Source organism: Aphis gossypii, unplaced genomic scaffold (assembly GCF_020184175.1).
Source record: "Aphis gossypii isolate Hap1 unplaced genomic scaffold, ASM2018417v2 Contig00918, whole genome shotgun sequence".
Lineage (NCBI taxonomy): Eukaryota > Metazoa > Arthropoda > Insecta > Hemiptera > Aphididae > Aphis > Aphis gossypii.
The window spans coordinates 15080-20354 of record NW_026083361.1 but is presented as its reverse complement, the minus strand read 5'-3'; the positions used below and the strand labels follow the sequence as shown (position 1 = coordinate 20354).

Genomic DNA, 5275 nt, shown 5'->3' with positions numbered 1-5275 from the left:
GTCAGACTATAATCTTTGGAAAATATTAATGTTTTAATCACAGTTATCTACATTAGAGGATAACCATCATAGTTTGAAGCAAATGAAGCATACTTATAAAAAACAAACTGCAATATTGAAAATTGCGTGATAAAAGCAAATACAAGATGTATCATTATTAAAAGTAAGTGTAATAAATATTATGTAGGTAGGTACCTTATAAATATCAGAAATGAGTAAAAAACATTACATTTCAATAATTAATATTATAACTTTCATAAATATAACATAAACATAGGTATTAAAAAATTTAGAGCAAAATATATAACAGTTTTAACGTTACAATATAAAAAATCAGATGGAATAGTAGTTGTAATAATAGTATAACATACATAACAAAGAAAACAATATTGACAATTTTATAAATATTATCATAAAAATGCAAAAAAAAAACAACTAAATTTAAATTTAAGTATGACATGCAATAGATTTGCTACCATATTTATTTATAAGCTTGCTATTTTTCTTTCCTGCAATTTTCAAGCGAAAAACTACAAACCTACTCATTATAATATTCTTCAGGTTATGACAATCTGGAATGTGTTGAATTTCAATTTTTTTCATTTGTTCAATAAGAAATGATTTTATGTTACAATTTTCATTTTTAATAACACAATAATATTTTCTGAAAATATTTTCCATTACCAAAAAATAATTAAATGTAATTTCATTACAAAAAAACAAGCAGCCTTTTTTGTATCTTTTAAGCTTAGATAACTTACCGTGCCTTCGATAATTCAGCGCCGCTAAAAGTATGATTGTAGCATGATGTATGTGATAAGAAGGTATGATGAATATGATTGTGATGAGAAATAAAACACAAATTTTAAATATCACGTTATCACAGTATCATCATTGATATGATTATTTTGATTATACAAAATATAAACATTATAAACACAAAATACGTTATCCTTATTCCTTTCTATATTCGAAAAGGTAAAATGGAATTAATTGCGAGTTCTATAGCATTTGCTAGCAAATTACTGGTATTGGATCGTGATGAAGTTACTCAAAAAGTGATCTTGATGATATTTGTTTTTATAATTGGTTCCAACAAACTAAACGCAATAGAGCAGTTAGTAATTTTGAAAGTCGTTTCCAAAATCAAATCCTACATTGGTTCAGTTGTTTTAAAAAATACGCCATCAGAATTTATATATCATTTCCGTGTGAGTCATGAAATATTTGAAGTAAGTTGGTCCATGGTTTATTGTTTATGTAGTGCGGTGCCTGCCCTTTTTTCAGGTGTAAATAATTACCTTTTATATTTTAGATACTTTTGATGTCATTACCACCTAGAAGTAAATCAATAAGAGGAAGACCATTATTGGATAATTCTTTTTGTTTAATATTAACTCTATGATGTTGGCTAATGAAAAGGAAACCTATAGGTTAGTATGGCTCTAATGGTTGAATAAATTTAATTCTAGCTATGTTAACGGATGTTGCTTTTAAATTAATTTTGAATATGTCCACATGAATAGCGTTTGTAATTGTAGTTTAGTGATAATATGTTAAGTTCCCAATTATTACATGTAAAAGATATGTACACTAACTGTGTAAGCAAAATATTTTGAAGATCATAATAACTTGTATGTTATTTAATTTGTAGACAAACTAGAGAGCGGTTTGGAATTAGTGAAAGTACTGCTTTTAGAGTCTTTAAAAGTACCATTTCATCGATTTCTAACTTGGAAGAGAAATACATTGTATGGCCCACAGGTAAAAGTATAATTGATCATACGTTTATCTATATATTTTATTCGTTTTTAAACTCCTCAGAATTGGCAGCCCAAAGAAACATTAATGGATTTTATAATCTTAGAAAAGTGCCATTTCCCGGAGCGTTTTGTGTAGTCGATTGTTCACATATACGCATAAATGGTTCACTAAGTTAATAATATTACCTTAATCGAAACCACTATCACAGTGTCATTATTCAAGGAATATGTGACTTTGAGGGTACTTATTGTATTGAATAAGTAGTTAATTTATATTAGCCATAAAAAAATTAGGCATCATTTATAAATACATTTTCCATTTCAGGAAAATTCATTAATGTATTTGTGGGATATCCTGGATCATCGCATGATGCTGCAGTTTGGGTCAACAGCCCCGTACATAACAATTGATGCAAAATCATTATGAAGTTATTCCACCAAATTGTTTCATCTTAGGGGATTCAGCATATCCATTATCAGAGTTCCTAATGAAACCTTATCGTGACAATGGGCATTTAGAATTACAACAAAAAAAATTTAATACAATATTAAGTTCAAGCAGAGTTGTTATAGAACAGGCATTTGGTAGTCTAAAAGGTAGATTTCGAAGATTAAAAGGTATTGAAACATTATGTGTTGAAGCCGTTTCCAAAACCGTAATTGCAGCTTGTATAATACACAATATGTGTTCAGATTCAGATCAAGGTAATTTTAGATTGCAGAAGATTTTCTTTTTTTAGTTCATTTTTAATATTTAGAAATACATATTCTAGACTTTGAGGTGGATGATCTTGCTGACGATTCATTTTTTAACTTTGAAGCCGAAGAACACTCTAATTCACGGACAACCAGAGCATCTGATGCACTAGCTATAAGAGATTCTATTGCTAAAAACTTATAAGCTATAACATTTTGAAAAATATATTATTTAAGATAAAGAAATTCTTGTTTTTATTTTTTAGTAGTCCTTACTTAAAATAATTATGTGAAAAAAAATAAAATTTATAAAAAAAATAAATAAAATTTAAGAAACAAAATATTTTTCAGTCTTCTTGAACTAAGAAAAATAATACAACATAAATAATAATGAACTCCATATTATGACTATGTACAATATTATAGTTAAATTATAACATTTAACTCTTATCAGCTAAACATTTTAAAGCCGAGGCTATATCGGAAAGTGCTTTAGCTTCAGTTTCTCTGATAGTCAATAACCTTTTTTGATGCTCTCCAATTTTAACCATTTCTTCTCTCTTAAGATCTATGTATGCATCCATACCATAAGATCTCTTTTTTGACATAGATTTTTTTTTTGGAGATGTTTTAAGGGAGACTTACTCGTAACTGGTAATTTACTAGATAAAATGTCTTTGGCAGGTGAAGATTGTGTTTTGATGTAGATGCCAATGTAAATGAACCTTTTAATTAGTAGCGGGGGGGTTTATATTGTCTTTGGTTCCAAAGTGCTCATTGAAATCGTTATAATATTCCCAAATAATTGAATCAGTACTGGTACTATTTGATTTTTTAACATTTGCCTTATATGTTTTGCCATAAGTTTCTCCATTTTCTGTCACAAAGTTTATCTGTTAGGTTAATCTTATTTTCCAAACGCAGAATTTATTTTTAAAGCAATTGACCTCCAAAGTTTTATTTTTTTACATGATGGCCGTTGGAATAATGGGTCGCATTCAATTCGTTCAGATATTAAAGCTTTTGTGAGTATTGAAGTCCAAACTATTTCACTATTTTCCTGTGCTATTTCTGAAATTATAAATGGAAAAAAAATTAAGAAATTATTTTCATATCATAAGACTCTTTAATTACTTACCTTGTTTAGAATCAATATTATGGATAGTGTAGTGTATGTTACGTTGGTGCCACTGGCACAACCAATCAAAGTTTTCATATTATCAGCAGCAGAAAATGTTGATAGTAATTAGTTACGTTTGATTTGAACTCTTGTCATTATGTTATGTTTTTTTGTTCATGATTTGTTATGTTAAACAAATAAAAGTTATTTAACAACGTTAATGGTTACACGTTTGGTTTATTAATTATTTAATAATGCCTGGACATTACAGATAGAGTGAGATTCTTCATCATGGCTAGATATGGACTCATCCAAAGAATCAATAAGCTTTTTTTTGCTTTAACACTATGGTCACTTTTTGGGGGTTCCAATAGGTTTGATCGTCATCACTAGATTCTCTTGATTCTAAACAATAAATACAAATAATTTAAAAATGAATATATTTTTTTAATTATTGTGTAATAGTGAATGTGAATGTAATTTATTACATCAAGTTATTGCAGTCAATTATTTTGAATTATTGATAAACACATATAGGAATCAGTATCTTAAAAAAATTAGAAAAATAATAGATTTATTTCTCGAACACCAAATTTCTCAACTATTTTTACTTATATTTATCAATTACAAATTTTAATAAATGGGTACAATATATAAAATGTATTTGAGTTTATAGTTAATGTGTTTCTAGTTACTATACATTATTTTTTCTCAGTGCACATAAGTTCATAATAGCAGTAGGAATATACCTATTAAAAATACATAGGCACATTTTTTAATTATAACCATTTAAAGTTCAAATATTGACAAAATGTATTTAATTGAAAATTTACAAGCTCTTTAGTTGTTAAAAATGTATAAAATGTTTAATTTTATAGTTAAAGATTGAAAATTTAAAATAAGGTTCCACATAAGTAGTTAATTCTGCTGCAAAAAAAATCAAAAAATATAGTTTTTTTTTTAGTTATTTCAAGTTCAAATTTACCCATTACCCCCACAAAAACATCCAAATGCAACAACTTCTTAGGCCTTGTTATATAATAGTGAGGAAATACATGACAATGTTTCTTGTTTATGTTAGACATTATTAACATTAACAGATTAAATTACATGTTGTTATTAAATACTCGCTTTCATAGCAGGCTTTTTGTTTTTTATACTTTTAGCTGAAGAAACTGTAGAAAGGGATATTCCTTTGAACTTCAGCTCTTCAATATCTACAAATGCATATGTCATAGATTCATCTGTACAAAAAAAATATAATTCAAATCACTGTCTTACCTTGTCTTAAGTGGTACAAAAATGTCAAGATTCAAAAAATGGTCTTCAAGTGCATTTAAAAATTAGAAATTCTGAATTTTAATACAATATGCATAATTTAACCATAAAAATAGGATGAGCATTTTTTAAAAATCACCCTACCTAACCGAAAATATATTTATTATAACATGAACTTTATTCCATAATATATTATTTAGGATACTTCAATACTGTACTTAGTTTTTACTAACCTGGATCCATTACTTTGCAAAGGACTTCGGTACCATCTTCGCTATACTCGGGCTCGTTGTTAGGGTTCATCACCAAACTCAAAAATGTCAACGCCATTTTAATGTAGGTAATGTTAGCAATGTTAGCATCGGACGATAGTATTTAAAATTTAAAGGCAGAATGTTAAGTTAATTGTTATAAGTTA

At 27.3% G+C, this 5275-nt stretch overlaps 1 long non-coding RNA gene and 1 pseudogene across 1 annotated transcript; both read left to right on the top strand.

Annotated features, from left to right (window-relative positions):
- The first annotated feature begins 1059 nt into the window (after positions 1-1059).
- On the top strand, positions 1060-1902 carry LOC126555579 (uncharacterized). The gene is made up of 4 exons (XR_007606870.1): positions 1060-1232; positions 1316-1433; positions 1655-1764; positions 1825-1902. It is a non-coding gene; the product is annotated as an uncharacterized LOC126555579 (long non-coding RNA).
- A 74-nt stretch (positions 1903-1976) lies between these two features.
- On the top strand, positions 1977-2664 carry LOC126555576 (putative nuclease HARBI1; annotated as a pseudogene).
- The last annotated feature ends 2611 nt before the right edge of the window (positions 2665-5275 follow it).